General features: G+C 36.4%; 2 non-coding genes across 2 annotated transcripts; both read right to left on the bottom strand.

The window, feature by feature from the left end:
- Positions 1–9,854: 9,854 nt before the first annotated feature.
- Trnak-uuu lies at positions 9,855–9,927 on the bottom strand. Its single transcript has one exon. It is a non-coding gene; the product is annotated as a tRNA-Lys (tRNA).
- Positions 9,928–10,974: 1,047 nt separating this feature from the next.
- On the bottom strand, positions 10,975–11,047 carry Trnak-uuu. The gene has a single exon. It is a non-coding gene; the product is annotated as a tRNA-Lys (tRNA).
- Between the last annotated feature and the right edge of the window lie 8,939 nt (positions 11,048–19,986).

Below are 19,986 nucleotides of genomic sequence, written 5' to 3'. Positions count from 1 at the left end.
GCTCATGTTAAGTGACTTTTGTTCGGTAATGACGTTTTGGCGCGAAATGTCTAAATTGGTCAATAGGGCAGAACTCTTTCTTCTTTCTCTATTTTTGCTGCGTTTTTTTCTTTCTTTCTTTCTTTCTTTTCTTTTCTTTTCCCCTCTATTCTTGTAAACTAAATTCTTGCTTGCAGGTACCGTAAATATAAGATTTTTTCCCATAGTGCCTACTGACCAGTTAGTATATATTAAGTGGTACTACTACTACTACTATTACTGCTACTGCTACTGCTACTACTACTATTACTACTACTACTACTGCTGCTACTGCTACTCCTACTACTACTGCTACTGCTACTGCTATTACTACTACTACTGCTGCTGATGCTACCACTACTACTACTACTACTACTACTACTACTACTACTACAACCACTGGTACTACTACTATTACAACTACTACTACAACTACTACTACTATTACTACTACTACTAGAACTGCTGCTGCTACTACTAAAACTCCTATGCTGTATTTATTTTCGATAGTTTTGGAAGTATTGATTATTATTATTATTATTATTATTATTATTGTTATTCTGATATTTTTAGGAGTTCAAACATTTACGGTATAGTAGCCTTATACACATCCCCTCCTTTTTAGAGTAATATAAACATTACCCATATTAATTAAATACACTTCTGTCATGTCTTTCCATGCCAGAGACCGTTATTGGGATAGGCGTACACGAACGCTTTGTGGGATATGGGCACGTTAATCGAGTTCTCATCGTCCACAGAAAAAAGCATATATTGTTATTATGCTAAAGACAATGTGTCTCTATCTGCAAAAAACAGTATTCTCGTACGTAATAAATCTTGATAACATATTGTAAATAATATGCAGTAAATTCAAATATAAATGTTTGATAAGCATATATAATATATATATATATATATATATATATATATATATATATATATATATATATATATATATATATATATATATATATATATATTTTTTAAAATCGCGCGCTTTTACTGTAATTGACAAAATAAATGTTATGGCTCTTAAAAATTATCATAATAATAACAACAACAAAAATGCTCATACTACCGAAAATAAATACATCGTACAGTGCTGAATATGAGATACGTCTCGTGCTATTACTATAATAAGAATGTCAACAAAAAAAAACCCAAAACAGACAAACACACAAACAAACACACAAACAAACACACAAATAAATCATAATATGTTTACCCCAAATAATACATTTAAGCAAAAATACACCCAAACAATGTTTAACTTCTATAAAAGTGTATGAACATTGAATATGCGCCTTTAATGGAACACTTTCGTTCCAAATGAACACATGTTCCGGTATTAAAAAGACTAGTAAGTCTGTTGCTATTTCCCGACCCATACAGCCAATTACCGACTAATATTATATATGAATTATATTTTTTATTTAAAATAATCTGGTCTGTAAATATTATGAGATTCTGGTCGACCTAGTAGTCCAAACAAAAATTATAATGAACTTTGACCTATTACAGGCATTAAGATAATTTTTTTAAAACCCAAACATATTGAATATAAAGACATATATTTTTTTAGACTTGATTTAATATGTACTTCTAGTCGTTAAAGGGACATTTCTGAGTTTGCTGCATTGTAAGATGTTTCAGACCAATAAAATATTTTTACGATTAAACTTACAGATTACATATATTTTCTTGTTTAGAATATCAGTGTCTGTATATTCAATGTGTTTCTGGTCGTCTTAGTATTTGTAAGAAGCCCAAACTGGATGTATTCAAATAATTTCGTACATACGAAAAATATATATTTTAGGAAATAAAATGAAATTTAACCTAGTAGAAATATTAGAACGATCAGGAACACGTTTAATATACGGCCACTAATATTTTATGCAGAAAAATGTATTTGATATATAATTACTATCGTTAAAAAGTATCTCTTAGTAGATAACATCTTACAAACTCGGGAATGTCCCTTTAAGACGATTCTTCATGTCGGAAACCTCTTAACAGTGGCATGCAGCGCACAACAGTATCTACAAAACATCCCATCTGACCGTTCCATACTAATGACTGTGAAGAAGGTCTTTGTTTGTGTCCCTTCCTTTAACAGCGATCATGTTCAAGAGTGTTTGCAGGATTCATTGAGATCGCATCGGCCCGGTTCCCTTAGTCAAAGTGATGGACAGGGTCGTGTGAAGGGAATAGTATGTTCTTCACGGTGGAGTGTTCCCCCTGCTGGGTCTATCCACTCTTGGGTAGTCGAGGACAGAGAGGCAGCGTTTACCTACTCACTGTATCACTTACAGTACCACAATCACTTGGCGAATCCTTTGACGGGACGTTTTGTTCTTCTCTGAAGCGTGCCCGCAGTCTGTAAACATCGCCATTGACAACATAAAGGATTTTAACAGATGACATTCTGGGTTTTGATAAACAGATACGATTTGGCTTCGTAGATAATAAAAAGATTTAAGTTTTCTTTAGCTCTATAAATTTCTAAAAGTGGATGGTTTGACAGTGTCGGTGGATATGTAAATATAATTAAATCTGTTTAACAGTCACCTGTCTAGAGAGAACGTCTTAATTTTGTAAAACAAATAATCAATTGTAGTAGATAGAGGCTGCGTCATGGGGTTTTAAAAAATATATATGTATAAACAGGATTTTATGTTAAATGTCTACGATTTTCTAACGGCATTGTATGGTATATCAAAGACTTTGCAAAACGCCTTACTCCAAATGGACGAGAAGGTGCATGTGATGATAAAATAGTGTATCATTTATAAATCCATCTAAAGCAAACTGTCCTGAGCTGGCTGCTCTTGTAACGAGTTTTTGACTAATAGAGCCTTTTTACAACTGAGATGTTGTTTTTAAGACACATTAAAAGAAATCCAATTGAGCGATAAGGTTGGCCGTGCGCGAAACATTCACGATAATCAGGGCAGATGGGCTGTCTGATTTCTTTTTTGTTTTCATTTATATTTATTTTAATGCTTATATTCAACTGAGGTTCACACGTGCTGTCCTGGAAACATACAAGTTATCTGGGCTATTTTTCCATAAAAGTTGGTTAATGGTTAGTTATTAGTGGTTAGTGGTTAGTGAGAGAGGAGTCGGTTGTGTAGTGGTTTTAAACTTACCCCTTGTTAAACTCTCTGGGTTGGAACCGGAACCGAGATGCAAACCCAGTCCTTACCAATTACTTAACCATCATACCACCGAGGCCAAACTGGCGGGAGAGGGGGGAGGCTCTATTGTCGATTGACTTAGTGGGTCCGTGGTTGTATTTCTCTCCGTCCCAACTGGTGCACCACCAATCGAACACCAAAGGCTATGTAGGTTACCCTGTTTATGGGAAATTGCATATAAAAAAGTCTTTATCTCCGTTCTGCAGCTTTAATAAAACTCATATGTGTTCGTTATCAACAGGTATGCCATCTATCTTCATCCATAAAGGCGCAGAACTTAGTTTCAGGTCTTGAAATTAGACACCAAGTTTGGTTAATATACCAATCTGTATAAAGTTACAACAGAGTAAAACTAAAGTCTTTGTATGCTTTAACAGGAACATATCGTCAACAAATAGAGATTGACTCGATAACCGTTACTTCTCAGAGTGTAATAATGGTAGTGATTTCCCTAGATATTTGGCAAGGCATGGTAGATCAAACACTTTTGAAGGAAATTTTCGGGGCACTTGTTTTTCATTAAAAATACACAAAAATTAATTGAAATAAACATTAATGTAATTTATGTGCTTGCTTTAATAAATGAATGGCAAAAGATATAAAAGGCATATTTTATTAATTAATAATACCTTTTTGGGTGTTTTATAAAGGCAATTTAGAATTAATTACTGAAAAAGGCTTATTTAATCTCAGGGCAGCATGGCGCTGATTAAGGCAAGATGGTGCTAGGCTATTGAGGCATGGTGCTGCACCATGCTAAAACAAGCTAGGGAAAACACTAAATGGAATATATGTCATAGTCTTTAAGAACTAGGGTCTGACACTTTAATAACTGTGTAACATAAAATTATGGAGCAGGACCCTGCTTTTGAGTTTTAAAATGAAGAATAATGCATTTTAGGCGACTTAGAATAGTGAGTATAGCCAAATGATATTCACGAATGGCAATTGGTGGTAAGAAAATGAAAACGGATTGTCTGTCTTAAATAATAGAAAGGATAGAAAATAATTGTATAAACATTAAGATTGTAGCTATAAGTAGACATGTGCTCCCAAGTCGTCTAATATATAGCACAACTTTGCCTGGCAGTTGATATAAGATAAAACTTCACTATTTTCGTTTTCTGTGGCTACTTAGCACTGGTAGGACTGTAGCAGTTAGTCACAAGGAGACTCGCCACCTCGAATGACCCGTGACACTTGTGGGAAAAACGGAAGCAGACAAAACAAATCCCACAATGCTACGGCACGTGCCGCGCACGAGACAGTCATCAATTTTGTTGGAAATGAAAGTCGTCCGACGATATCGAGTTATAAAAACATGCAGAATGATTAAAAACAAACGCCTATCGCTTTTTCTTCTTCTTTTTTTCTCTTCATTATGGATGTTTTTAAATTACCTCCCGCCATGTCCTAATTGCCATGCTGGACGTACCACGCGCATGTTTCTGGCATTTCGACATACAAGGCACCATACGCTGTGCAGCGGTCCACCATAAAGCGACCGGTGGACACACGGAGCATCACGGGACATTAAACTGGACCCATAATTTGCGCCCAACATTAAATTGGACAAGTACACGCATGATTTCTGTGCCACGCTTAGATAAGTCGCGTGTCTCCACCTACATCGGCCATAGCCCATTGTCCAACGCCATGTCCGATCAATACGGTCCTCAATGGTCTTGCACAAATTTGATCCCATGAAACCCTTAGTTAGCCGGTTATTACCTCTACCGGGGACATCCCCAGATTGCATTTATCAAACAGACGCCGAATGCGGAGATATTTAATAACGAAAACACGTGGTCAAGACTTACAAGATGGCCATCGAGCATGCGCGGAATAAAGGGAGAGAGAAAAAGACCACGACAAGGGCCATACGCACGGGTATGTGTTCTGTCGGTGATAAAAAAAAAGATGTGTATATGATATTACACGCTACTCTGCGCAATGACAAAGGAGGATTCAGAGCCATAACTTTCACGGCATGTGTCCAGATTACTCGGCAGTATTTTCTTCTAAAGCGAGTCGTAATAAAGCACTTTGTTTGCAGCTAGATAAAAATCATTTCTTTTCAGGTTAACGTCAGGTACGGGATTAAACAGCACAATTTGGTGAATAGCTTTCTGGTATCAAATAAACAATTATTACATTCACTTTCTCTGTTCGAGGCACGGGTTACAAACGTGCCGAGTCAGCCCACAAATTAAGGATGTTTTAAGTGCAAGAGGTCGTTCCACGATAAAGAACAATGTGTTAATTGTGTTTTCTGTAGTTTTATGTTTACATTCGCATAACTCTTATGATTATCTTTTATTTTCTTCTTTAATAAAAATCAGCTTGTGTTTATTCATTGTATTATAAAAGAGAGAGAATTCTTGCTTAATATGTGACGGTCAGATGTGGCTTGCTCGTGGGAAAACAAGAATAAGAATTCGCCATTGTGTCACTATTACTTTATTTAACAATTATTTCAGAACTGATGGCAGTAATTGTTATTTTTATACCTAGAGGGTGCCTTATGCTATGTTTCAATAAAATAAATATATTTGTTTGTTATATCATATGATCAGTTATTCTGAAAATGACCTCATTGTACTTAAAAGCTACTTTACACGTGTTTTACCGCAGGCATGACATCACGTACCTTTGAAATATCACTGAATGTGTTACAGTATAAAACAACAGCCCTGTCCACTCGTGGGTCGCGTGTCTATTTTATTTCAGTTTCCATTAGCTTAAAGGCATACTGTCACGGATTTAAGGACCTTATTTCTCTAAAAATTGATAATAAATAAAAATTACATTAATTATTGGAAACCAAATCTAGCTATCTCATCACCGTAACTAAACCATGATGAAGTGAAATCCATGTCAACCCTCTCGGCAATTTTAGTTTTTGAATTATGGACCATTGCCATAATTCAAATTATTTTTACAAAATATCATTAATAAATGAAGTATGGTGGTTATGAAGATGGATGAATAAAGTACATTTAGGTACAAATCACCTTATTTTTGTTCAGGTAATACTTTATTAGACCATTAAATAGGTCAGTGGTCTGTGACAATATATTATACCTTTAAAGGAGCTTCTCGTTTCAAAGACTTCGTCAAATATTTACAGTTCTTTGCTGGAAATTGTATTGTATATACGTAAATAAGCGTACCAGACGTACCGGTGTTGAAGCAAATCCTTAAATTAGGGCAAAAACGATTCAGACGTATTATTTATAGAGTCTGTACTGGCACACTATAAAAGTGTCAGTCCTCCTACAGACGAAGTGGGAACTATATACATTGTCGTCAAGAGTAATTCGTGGCTGCAAACCCTCGCGACTCTGTCACATCTTGTTTTTGCTCTAGTGATATCCTTAAAACAAAATTATTTAACTATATCTGTCATATCTTCTTTTAGACTCTTGTCTTGTGCAAGACACGATGTTGAATATGTTAAAAGGGACATGCCCTAGTTTTTAAAAACTAAGGTATACTTTTCACCTAGACTCTAGTTTCAACCCACAAAAATGGACACTAAGTTTGGTTAATTTACAAACCTGTAACACATTTGGATACAAAAGAGTGAAACAAGAGTCTGTGATGTTGAAATACCCTTAAAAATAAATTAAAACGCGACTCCATAACAGTTAATTTTCAGAGGTACGTGCGGGGTTTTTTAATTAAAAAAAAAATAGCATTTTGTGGTATTAGAAACACCAGGATGACCAGAAACACTTTGGTTGTACGGAAATGGATAATCTAAACAATAAAATATAAGTAATGTTTGATTTCAGTGATTATAAACTGCTCTAATAGTGAAAAATATGCCTTAGTGTTTAAAAACTAGGGTATGCCCCTTTAAAAGTAGAATAATAATCGTTATGGATGTTACGACTTCTATTTAACACACACTTTAAAATATACGGTCTCACACCTCGTTGCTTAAGGGGAGCTATCAACCTGGCTCCCCGTCACTCCCGGGAAATGGGTTTCCAGGAGACTTTTTTTTTTAGCTCCGTTTGGCATGCGAATTTTAACAAGAAGAAAATAGTACTACAAAACTAAGGATTAAATATCGGTGCTCAGTATGGTGTTATCTTACATTGCTCCCCATAATCATAATTAGGGGAGCAATTAGTCACTCCCCTTATTTTTTCAGGACTAGGTGTATTAGTGGTTAATATTACATTCAAGATTCTCGTGGAAAAAGACCTTCGTTTTGGGGGCGAATGAATGAATGTATGAATGAATGAATGAATGAATGAATGAATGAATGAATGAATGAATGAATGAATGAATGAATGAACTTTCATCGACATCCAGCACGAAAAATACATCGTCTATTGGGTGTCAAACTAAGGTAAATGCCAAAATCAAGTGATGTTTTGGGGGGTGGGTGGGGGTGGGGGAGAGGCGAAGTAGTTTTAACATGGACATGACAAAAGAAGACAAGATAAGAGAACCGAATATTTCTATGTTAGCTCTGTGTGAAGAACACTTGAAATCCATCTATGTCCTCTATTGGACCAGGCTGCGGGATGCCGTCAGTGGAAGAGGGCTTGCCTGACACACGATGGATCGTAGGATCGATTCCCCTCGGTGGATATTATATGTTTGTTCTCCTATTGTTGTTTTTGTGATGTTTCTGTGGGGGGGTTTGGGGTTTTGGAGGGTAAGGTTTTTTTTGTGTATTTTATTTTAAATCTTTTTATTCCCACTTATCATTGGCAACGTCAGTGTCTCATATCTTATCCAAGACTAGTAAACAAAGAAAAAGAACTCTTTCGCCTATTCTGTGGCATCGGGTTTGTTCTCTTTTACTCAAGTCTATGTGTCGAAATAACCGTATCATAGAAATAAAATTAACCGGAGTTTAACATACATGATGAAGTGGTGTTAAACAAACAAACAGTATTTTTATACATTTTTATTGTATAGTTGATACAGTTGATAGTTGATAGCATACGATACAGGGGGCAGGTGGGCGGAGGGGGTGGGGGCAATTGCGTCCTGGAACAAAAATGATACTGATAGTCGGGCAAAATGTGCTAATCAGAGACCTCTTTACCATGAATGTTCATCATTCTACCAATACAATTAGTTGTATTCCATGTAAAAATTCTTAGTGGTTCGTTTGCAATCCTATATTGCTGTTTGGTAGTAATGCTAACTATATGAATAAATGTTGTTATACAGATTCGGGCATTTCGGTTTAATTCGGGCAAACACCAGCCTGCCCCCCCCCCCCCCCCCCCCCCCCCCCCCATCACAACTGGGAGCCCGTACGCTTATGTAGTCGATGTTGATGATGTATTTTGTATGATTGCTAGTATATACAGGCCCATACTCGCCACTAGAGGCTGTATCGCCACCACCACCACCACCAACTAGAGATCGTGCCAACCCACCCCTCTCCCCGACTCCAGATATTGTTCCTACAGGCCTGGTGTATCAGGTATTCATTATCGTCGACAAGAAATCACTTTTGTTCCTGTTTGAAAACGTGCCGCGTGTTATTGTGACAGGTGGTAAAATCATATACTTTCTTCTGACCAACGTTTTGTCTAAGCCGTGTCATCGGATAGCTCGCATTCGGGGGTCGCCGCTTCCACAATTAACTATTTGCACGAATGTTTTTAATCCCCTCTGTCCACTTGACACGGAGATTTAATTGTTTTGCTTGTCCCCAGATGACCCTGTCGCCCGCCATGTTTTTTGTTTGTTTGTTTTTTCAATCACTTAGTGCTCTACGTAGTCTTCATATGTAAGATACACAAAAAGGACGAATCGATGATTTTTCTGAAGGAAAGAAAGAAAGAAATGTTTATTTAACGACGAACTCAATACATTTTATTGACGGTTATATGGCGTCAGAAATATGGGTTTAAGGATATATAGAGAGGAAGGCTACTCCTTTCGATTAGCAGAAAGGGATATTTTATATGCACTATCCCACAGATAGGATAGTACATGCCACGGCCTTTGCTACACCAGTTGTGGAGCACTGGCAGGAGCTAGAAATAGCCCAACGGGGCCACCGACGGGGATTGATCCTAAACCGACCGCGCATCAATCGAGCGCTTTACCACTGGGCTACGTCTCGCTCCTTTTCTGAAGGTGTTAAAATCACAAAATTAGTTATGTCTTCTTTTCGTTTTGGAAATGGTGCAGCCAGCCTGACATACATACAATCAGACAGACAGACAGACATTTTTTAAATTTACGTTTCACCCTGTGTCCAGATTAAAAACAAAGAGATCAACAATAACCATACAATAATATAGCAATAAATGTACACAAGCCACTCCTATGTAGATATGAGAACTTTAAAACAGCTATTAGAATTATTATGTAGTAGCACTGTCATTTAAATAACTGGCATCAGCTCGCACAAATCACAACCGTTAATAGGTTTCTTTACCATTTTTCAAAGTTAAATAAGGGAGAAAGAGACAAAAATATTGAAATAAATAGACCCAGACAGTGAATATGTTTTAAATAGAATGATAATATTATAATATAATATAATATAATTATAATAGAAAGTCATGTTTGATGTGCACATTCAGAGCAAGATTGCCAGGTCGATTTATAACGGTTACTTCGTCCAGAACAGGAAAAAATAATTCCAGCCGACGTAGGGACTCGAACCCTAGACCCTCAGATTAAAAGTCTGATGCTCTACCGACTGAGCTACGAAGGCTGTTAGTGGAAATAGTAGAGGCTTTAATACAGCTGAAAAACCTAAAGGTACTAGGAATCGATAATATCATTAAGGAGTATGCTAAAACGATTGCCGACTTTATGCTTTCACTGAATGTAAATGTATTAAATATATTCCTGGAAAATTGTGTGGGTTTTTTCAAGTGAATGGTAAACTGTAGCTATTAAACACATCTATAAGAATAAAGGTATTCGTTTATTGCCAAAACACTAAAGAAATGTTTTACTCTAGTATTTAACGACGCACTCAACACATTTTATATACGGTTATATGGCGTCAGACATATGGTTAAGGACCACATAGATATTGAGAGAGGAAACCCGCTGTCGCCACTTCATGGGCTACTCTTTTCGATTAGCAGTAAGAGATCTTTTATATGCACCATACCACAGACAGGATAGTACATGCCACGGCCTTTGTCACACCAGTTGTGGAGCACCGGCTGGAACGAGAAATAGCCCAATGGGGCCACCGACAGGGATCGATCCTAAACCGACCGCGCATCAAGCGAGCGCTTTACCACTGGGCTACGTCTCGCTCCTTTTCTGAAGGTGTTAAAATCACAAAATTAGTTATGTCTTCTTTTCCTTTTGGAAATGGTGCAGCCAGCCTGACATACATACAGTCAGACAGACATTTTTTTTAATTTACGTCTCACCCTGTGTCCAGATTAAAAACAAAGAGATCAACAATAACCATACAATAATATAGCAATAAATGTACACAAGCCACTCCTATGTAACTTTAAAACAACTATTAGAATTATTATGTAGTAGCACTGTCATTTAAATAACTGGCATCAGCTCGCACAAATCACAACCGTTAATAGGTTTCTTTACCATTTTTCAAAGTTAAACAAGGGAGAAAGAGACAAAAATATTGAAATAAATATGTTTTAAATAGAATGATAATATTATAATATAATATAATTATAATAGAAAGTCATGTTTGATGTGCACATTCAGAGCAAGATTGCCAGGTCGATTTACAACGGTTCCTTCGTCCAGAACAGGAAAAAATTATTCCAGCCGACGTAGGGACTCGAACCCTAGACCCTCAGATTAAAAGTCTGATGCTCTACCGACTGAGCTACGAAGGCTGTTAGAAGAATAATAGAGGCTTTAATACAGTTTCAAACCGGGAAAGGTACTAGGAATCGATAACATCATTAATGAGTATGCTAAAACGATTGCCGACTTTATGCTTCCACTGAATGTAAATTTATTAAATATAATCCCGGAAAATGGTGGGGGTTTTTCCAAGTAAATGGTTAACTGTAGCTATTAAACCCATTAATAAGAATAATGGTATTCGTTTATTGCCAAAACGCTAAAGACCAATAAGATTACTCTGCTGTATTTCGAAATTATACACAACAATATTAATCAACCGATTGATTAAGTGAATTAATTATAATTAAACGAAACCCAAATATTATGTATGGGGTATTTATCTGTGTATTTATCTTGTTTGATTGTTGGTTTGTTTTGTTTGTTTGTGGGTTTGTTTTGGGTTGTTTTTTGTGTCGTTTTTGGGGGTTTTTTTTGGGGGGGATTGGGTTTTTCAATTTAATTTTCTTTCGAGGTTTGGTTTGAAACGGCCCATTGGGAAGACTCCGAGGACAATATCCCATATAGTTAACGTTTGTTCTGTTCCCCAAAACCGGCGTCGTGGTTAAGCCATCGGTCTACAGGCTGGTAGGTACTGGGTTCGGATCCCAGTCGAGGCATGGGATTTTTAATCCAGATACCGACTCCAAACCCTGAATGAGTGCTCCGCAAGGCTCAATGGGTAGGTGTAAACCACTTGCACCGATCAGTGGTCCATAACTGCTTCAACAAAGGCCATGGTTTGTGCTATCCTGCCTGTGGGAAGCGCAAATAAAAGATCCCTTGCTGCTAATCGAAAAAGGTAGCCCATGTAGTGGCGACAGCGGGTTTCCTCAACCATATGTCTGACGCCATATAACCGTAAATAAAATGTGTTGAGTGCGTCGTTAAATAAAACACTTCTTTCTTTCTTTCTTTTTTCTGTTCCCAAAAATAACATGCTATAACATTATTTAGATACAAGCACAAACTAAATTTAAATTTAAATATTTCCTTTTTGTTTTATTTTTGTTGGGGTTTATTTTTCATGACATACACATGTACGAGTCACTCAGTAAAATAATGTCTGAATTTTAAAGGCGCAGACCCTAGTTTTAACCCGTAAAAAATGAACACGAAGTTTAGTTAAGTTACAACCCTGTAACTCATTTGGATAAAGTTATAATAGAGTGAATGAAGAGCCTGTGACGTTGAAACCGAAAAATATTCTTTCAAATATATTAAAACTCGGATCATACCCGTTACTTCTCAGACGCACGTGCGTTTTGAAAAATATGAAAAATGCTCTCTCTTTTTTTTTTGTATTAGAAATACCAGAATGACCAATAACACTTCGGTTCTACGGAAATGGATAATCTAAAGAATAAAATATAAGTAATATGTGATATCAGTGATGATAAACGGCTCTACTTGACAGAGACAGTGTTTTTTATTACCACAACCGGACTCCAAATCTAAAGCATGATCAACTATAGCTTGAACGTAGAAGAAGCAGAAACGGCTCTAATAGTGAAAATATGCTGTAGTGTTTAAAAACTAGGGTCTGTCCCTTTAAATTAAGCTTTTATTTTCATTCTTTTTGAAAGCCATGAAGGTTATAATTAAATCTAAACACAAAAACGTTACAATAAAACTTACATCTGCTACACAATGTTAACATACAAAATCGAATATTGAAAGATTAAGCTGGTCGAATTTTTCAAGATGTTCCAGATTTGTTTTCGCTGATGGAAAACTGATGTTTTATTGCAATATAAAGGCTTAGAAATTATGCTTTATTTTTAAATATGTATTTATTTCTAACTGTAGTACGCAGTGGACTCTTGGGGATTTTTGGGGGCGGGGAGGGTGTTTGAATGCTTCTTGTTTGGTTGTTGTTGTTGTTTTGTTTTGTTTTGGGGGCTTTTGGGTTTGTTTTGGGTTTTGTTTTGTTTTGTTTGTTTTTGGGGGGTTTTGGGGGTTGTTTTGGGGTGGGGTTTTTTTTTTTTTGGGGGGGGGCTTTTTTTTTGGGGGGGGGGTATGTTGTTTTAAAGATATAAAATGTATTTCAGGACTTTTAACGTGCAAACGGCGTACACACACACACAAAACATGAATCAATATTTCTCGACATACAACATTAATTGGTGAAAGTTTGATGTCATCACTTTTACCATACAGCTTTGTCTGAAGCCGGGGGCAGGACGTAGCCCAGTGGTAAAGCGCTCGCTTGATGCGCTGTCGGTTTTGGATCGAGCCAGTGCACCACGACTGGTATATCAAAGGTCAAGGTATGTGCTATCATGTCTGTGGGATGGTGCATATAAAAGATCCCTTGCTACTAATAGAAAATACATGTCAAAATTACCATGTTTGACATCCAGTAGCCGATGATTAATAATCAATGTGCTCTAGTGGTGTCGTTAACCAAAACAAACTTTTCTTTGTTTGAAGCCGTTAAAAATATCAGCATCCTGATAAGGTGAAGGTCACACCGTGATCACGCTTTTTGGCAGCAAAAAAAAATCCCACATATTTCCACGTCCTTCTTGTCCGACTGTGACAGGACTCGGTTAGGTTTGTTATTCTAACGGTTTCTTGTGGTGCCGTTATAAAGACATGTCAAGTGAAGACAATGTCTTGTTTTGTGAAGTTATAGGAAATTGTGAAACGTATATGTTCCGGAAACGTCTTAAGTTTAACGGTTTTAATACTTCTTGTCGTGCGTTTAAATGCTTGGGTCTATGTGTACTTGGTGCGTAATTAAAGTTACTGTTTTGCCAGCGGTATAAGGAAAACATTTATACTCTGTCAATAATTAGAAATAATTTTCAAAACAACGTACCTTGTAAGTTGTAATGTATAGTTTAGCACGAGGAAAGCAAAATAAAATGCAGATAACAATCGACGTGAAAAATAATATAATAGGTTATAAAAAGAGGATTATAAAGGCATCCTAGATCAACAGCCGGTTCTTTTATGTACAGGTTATAGTTTGTCCTAATTACGGTGGGGTGTCAAAGTTCAATAACGGTATAAGTCCATGATTAATAACTCATAATACGCCAAACCTGGAACACATTGGTAACAAGTTGATATGTTCAGAATAGTACGTACTGGACATTTTTTTTTTCCCTTTCCTTTTAGTCCTTTGAATTCCATCTAATTTTTTCCGGATCTGGCGATTTCTCCTATCTTTTAACTTCTTTCGCTGTCCACCTCCACATCCCAGTCCTTGTCTCTCCAACCGCGACAGGTTCATGTTTCTTGTGGCTATCCTTGCCACACACCTGTCACTCCCCATCAGCTTTTAGCTGTGGGCGTAGTTTGACCACTTTGGAGAGTGTTCAGTAGTTACTTCTGGCATTGTTAAGAGGCACTTGTAACCACCTACTATGCACCCCTACTACCCGCGGTCGTTAGTTAGTGCCGTGGGTCAGACCAGCTTTATTAGCGGCAGGGGACGAGGATGCCAGGTGGGTGCAGGGAAGTACACAGAGACTGCAGAGACAATAGAGACCGTGGAGGAAGTTGAGACAGGTAGGCGATGGTGTGGACAGCTCAGAAGACAGAGTTGGAGGAAACTGACAGAAAGGATCAAAACAGATTGAGAAATTGGTAATTTGTATTATATTAAGATAATGAGAATGGTAGGCAGAGGGTGATAGATGAGAAAGATGAATGAATGTGTGAGCCAGCTTTGACGGGATGTACTGGACATATTGTCCACTGTAGTAGCCATCTTTTTTATATTTAGATTTTCGTTTGTCAAATCATGTAATTAGTTGTTTTATTGCATTGCATCTGAAAGTTTATCTTTAGACACTCGCTTTGCATTTTTACTAGGTCTGGTTGCAAAAATATTATAAAATACATAATGGCCGCCATTGTGGACGCCATCGTGAATAGGTCAGGAGTAATAGCTTAAAATAGCTCCAAACTTGAACTAAATTGATAACAAGCCGAAAGTCGCAAACGTTGTACAAAAGTGTGCTTTGCCCTCCTCTCCTCTTCCTTTTCTTTCCTGTCACATTTGCTTTGCTTTGTGCTTTCACATACACTAAGACAGTAAATACAATTAGAATGCATTTTATTTCGTCTGACTATTGCTAACATTTGGTTCATCAACTTATAGATTGCCAGTCCCGTTCTTATAAAACGTTTAGAGGGACTTTCTTAAGTTTACTGCCATTGTAAAATGTTTTTGACTACAATAGCTTTTTAAGAAGTAAAACTACACGTTAACTACATTTTCCTGTTTAGAATATCGGTGTCTGTGTATTCTGTTTTTCTGGTCATCGTTATGTTTGTAGTAGTACAAATTTCATTTTACTTCCTAATATATAGAGGATACTCTCCGAGCGTCTTGTGATATCATAATCCATCAGTACGAGTTGATAAAAGTATAAAATCCTAGGCTTGTCGAGGTTTTCATATTTTTATCAACGAAGGAAGGAAATGTTTTGTTTAACGACGCTCTCAACACATTTTATTTACGGTTATATGCCGTCGGACATATGGTTAAGGATCACACAGATATTGAGAGAGGAAACCCGCTGTTGCCACTTCATGGACTATTCTTTTCGATTAGCAGCAAGGGATCGTTTATATGCACCATCCCACAGACAGGATAACAGATACCACGGCCTTTGATATACCAGTTGTGGTGCACTGGATGGAGCGAGAAATAGCCCAATGGGCACACCGACGGAGATCGATCCCACACCGACCGCGCATCGAGCGAGCGCTGTACTACTGGGCTACGTCCCGCCCCTTTATCAACGAGTGCTGATAAATTACGATACCACAAGATATCTTTTTATCATCCATTATCATTATTTTCGTTTGCGACCTGAATTAATTAGAATGCAATGCTTAACATTTGATCAATCAAGATTATAAGAAGCGGCATCTCCTAGAAGAATATCGCAGGAGATATCGCAAATTATAGTGCCAGCGATATTTCTACAAAAGCCTTTAAGGGATGATAAAGAATTTTCGTACATACAAAATTATTGGGCGGTAAAATCTAGTCTCTGTATTTAGAAGCATTCAGGTGATCAAAAACACCTTGTATGTATAAACATTGATATTATAAATAAAATATAATTTAATTATAATCATTGAAAAAACATTGTCGGTGAAAAACGTATGATAATAAAAGTAAACTCAGAGTAATCCCTTTAAAATGTGGACTTTAAAGGGACATTCCCGAGTTTGCTGCGTTGTAAGATGGTTCCGACAAATAAAATATTTCTACGATTAAACTTACATATTAAATATATTTCCTTGTTTAGAATATCAGTATCTATATATTCACTGTTTCTGGTCGTTTTAATATTTGTAAGAAGCCCAAACTGGATTTTGTCTTCAAATAATTTCGTACGTACGAATAAAAAATATTTTAAGAAATAAATTGTAATTTAACCTAGTACAAATATTAGAACGATCAGAAACATGCTTAATATACAGCCACTAACATTTTACGCAGAAAAATATATTCGATATGTAATTACAATCGTTAAAAAGTCTTTGTTAGTCGATAACATCTTAAACATTGCAGCAAACTCACGAATGTCCTTTTAAGTATTCACCAAGTTTGGAGAATTTAACGTCAGGCTACAGACTTTTAAAAATATTTTTAACAGTGTCTTAATAGTTTTAAAGTCTCTCATATGAGTGGCTTGTGTAGTTTTACTGCTGTATTATTGTATTATTACTGCTGAACTCTTGTTTTTATTTTAATCTGTACACAAGGTGAGACGTAAATAAAGAATTGGTCAGTCGGTCTGTCTGTCACTATACAGTACACAGTACTTCAAACTTTATTTTAAAGTTCCAACTTCAAACATTTTCTAAATCGCACAGGTTTGAACGTGCCTTTAGGAAGACAAAAGCCATCAAAGCTGGAGATGTCACACAGGCAGGATCTGTAGCAAGGGTTTCCGCTTCCCCAGCCACCAGGTAATGGAACTGAGCTCTCTGGCAGGGCTCATCCCAGACAGGTCAATGGCGACAATCTTGTACCCGGCTTTTGAAGGATGTCCTGTCGAAAATCCCGTGCGCGAACTAGACGTAAGTCGCGCGCCGTGAGTCGGTCGGCGTGTGCTGGTTAATACAAAATTGGAAATTGGAACAACACCCAAAACGACAGTTATGATGAAATGTCTGTTTGGATGAGTCTGGCCATGTCAAAGGGGCGGGGGTGGGGGGTGGTATGACAGGTAAATATAACAGGATTACGCGCTGTGAAAGAGGATAAGCAAGATGGTTAAAGCTATCCATTTCTAAAGCCAGCAGGAAAGATACTTTTTTTGACAGCAGACAATGCAGAAAAGGGAAAGACTTCGGTTACAAGGGATGACTGTTTGCCCAAATTGGTCTTCAGCGACCGCTGAGCTATTGACGAGTGAAAAAGTCACAAACGCGTGCTTCGTTTCGAATAACTGTATCCTTCCGATGTCATTCCCCCCGCCTAATTTGTTCCAATGTCGTCTGCTCGTGTTACGCTTAATTAACAAAGGATTAGTTTATAACGGTTTACAAATCTCCCTTCATTTAAAATGAGATGATTTTTTGTGTGCACGCGCTCAAATGAATATCGAATTATCCTAATTGGTAATTTTACACTGAGTATAGACAAAAGGGGATCTCGGGGATAAATAGACCAGTGAAATGTAGGGATTCTGGGCACACGATTCATTAAATAATACGACCGGTGTTTAATATTTAGCTTCCGGGTGACAAAGGAGTTGTTTTAGGGTTTACTGGACACACTGAGAGCGCACAAGGAAGGAAAGAAATGTTTTCTTTAACGACGCACTCAACACATTTTATTTACGGTTATATGGCGTCGGATAATGAAATGGAGACCAAGCGGACAAATATACCTGATTCCAACCTTATAGACTTTTATGCAAAAGTTCCATTTCTGTGTTGTACATGTATATCGTTGGTGGAGCTAATAGTATGTCAGGGCCACACCTGGCTTAAAGTGACAGACTAGTTTTTTGTTGTTGTTGTTTTATTGGTTTTTGTTGTTTTTTTGTTTGTTTGGGGTTTTTTTGGTGGGAGGGGTTTGTTTGGGTTTTGTTTTTGTTTGTTTTTTTGTTTGTTTTTTTGTTTTTGGGGGGGCGTAGTCAACAAATGCATTTTTCATATTTAAAAAAACAAAAACGCACGTACTTCTGAGAAGTAACACACACACACACACACACACACACACATATATATATATATATATATATATATATATATATATATATATGTATATATATATATATATGTATGTATGTATGTATGTATGTATGTATATGTGTATGTGTATGTGTATGTATATATATATATATATATATATATATATATATATATATATATATATATATATATATATATATATATATATGTATGTATGTATGTATGTATGTATGTATGTATGTATGTATATGTATATGTGTATGTGTATGTGTATGTATATATATATATATATATATATATATATATAAAACATATAAACTTGGTGCACAGTAACAGAGGATATTCTACAACTAGGCTAAAAAGTGGGGGTTTATTTTATTTATTTTTTTTTTTTTTTTTGGGGGGGGAGAGGGAGTAGGAGGGGCTATTGCCCGCTTGCTCACCCGTGCTGGGTGCAAATCTGTAGTGAAAACCCCCCAGAGATACGTACCCAGCACCTACCGGCCTCAAACTCAACGGATGAAACAACGTTTCATCGAGGTCAGTGTCAACGAAACTTCGGTTTAATACTAGAAGTTCAGATGAAAATAGAATTTATATCCAATTCAAAGCAAAGTATGACGACAAGATTACAAATATAGCCCAATTTTTAAAAAGAGTAAACTCGACCATTTTACAAACCCGCTAATTTGCTAAAATGTAAACCCCGCCAGTACGCAAACATATATAACCTCACCATTTTGTAATAATATAAACCCGTCCCTATATAAATATATAAAGTCTGCAATTTTTTTACACATACAAATTATAATTCTCGCTACATTCAAACATATAAACCTCGCTATTTGAAAGAAAAAAAAAACCCATCATTATAAACATCACCACTTTACAAACATGTAAACCTCTTTATTTTTCAAACATATTAACCTCGCCACTTGACACACATACAAACCGCATTAGTTTGTAAACATAAGACTCGCCAATTTGCAAAATTATATTCCTCGCTACCTTCAACGTATAATCGTCACCATTTAAAAATAACACACATATTAACATAGCTACTTTGCAAATACATAAAGTTCGTTATATTTCAAACATATGAATATCGCCTATTAGCACGTATAAACGTTGCCAGTTTGTAAACATATAAAATCACTATGATAACAATTTGTCAGAAGAGGAATATGGAATCTACTGGGGTTGGGGGTTATTTTAATTTTTCATGCGCATGTATGCAAATAAATAGGCATAAATAACTTAGGATTTAAATTTCTTTAAACACGAGAATAGTGTCTAGGACAGCAATCGAACCAATTTATAATGTAACGTACACCAGTCTAGGTTCGTCCAACAGATGATGCGCAAACCAATGTATAATGTAAAGTACACCAGTCTAGGATCTTTGAACAGATGATACTTGAACCAATTTAATATGTAAAGTACACCAGTCTAGGATCATTCAACAGATGACACTCGAACCAGTTTAAAATATAAAGTAAACCAGTCTAGTATATTTCAACAGAAGATACTCAAACCAGTTTAAAATGTAAAGTAAACCAGTTTATGATCTTTGAACCGATGATACTCGAACCAGTTTAAAATGTAAAGTAAACCAGTTTATGATCTTTGAACAGATGATACTCGAACCAGTTTAAAATGTAAAGTAAACCAGTCTAGTATTTTTCAACAGATGATACTCAAACCAGTTTAAAATTGAAAATATTTTAACAGATGATACTCGAAGCAGTTTAAA

This window comes from Gigantopelta aegis, chromosome 8, assembly GCF_016097555.1.
Source record: "Gigantopelta aegis isolate Gae_Host chromosome 8, Gae_host_genome, whole genome shotgun sequence".
NCBI lineage: Eukaryota > Metazoa > Mollusca > Gastropoda > Neomphalida > Peltospiridae > Gigantopelta > Gigantopelta aegis.
The sequence above is the reverse complement of the archived record's forward strand: the minus strand, read 5'-3'. Positions and strand labels throughout refer to the sequence as shown.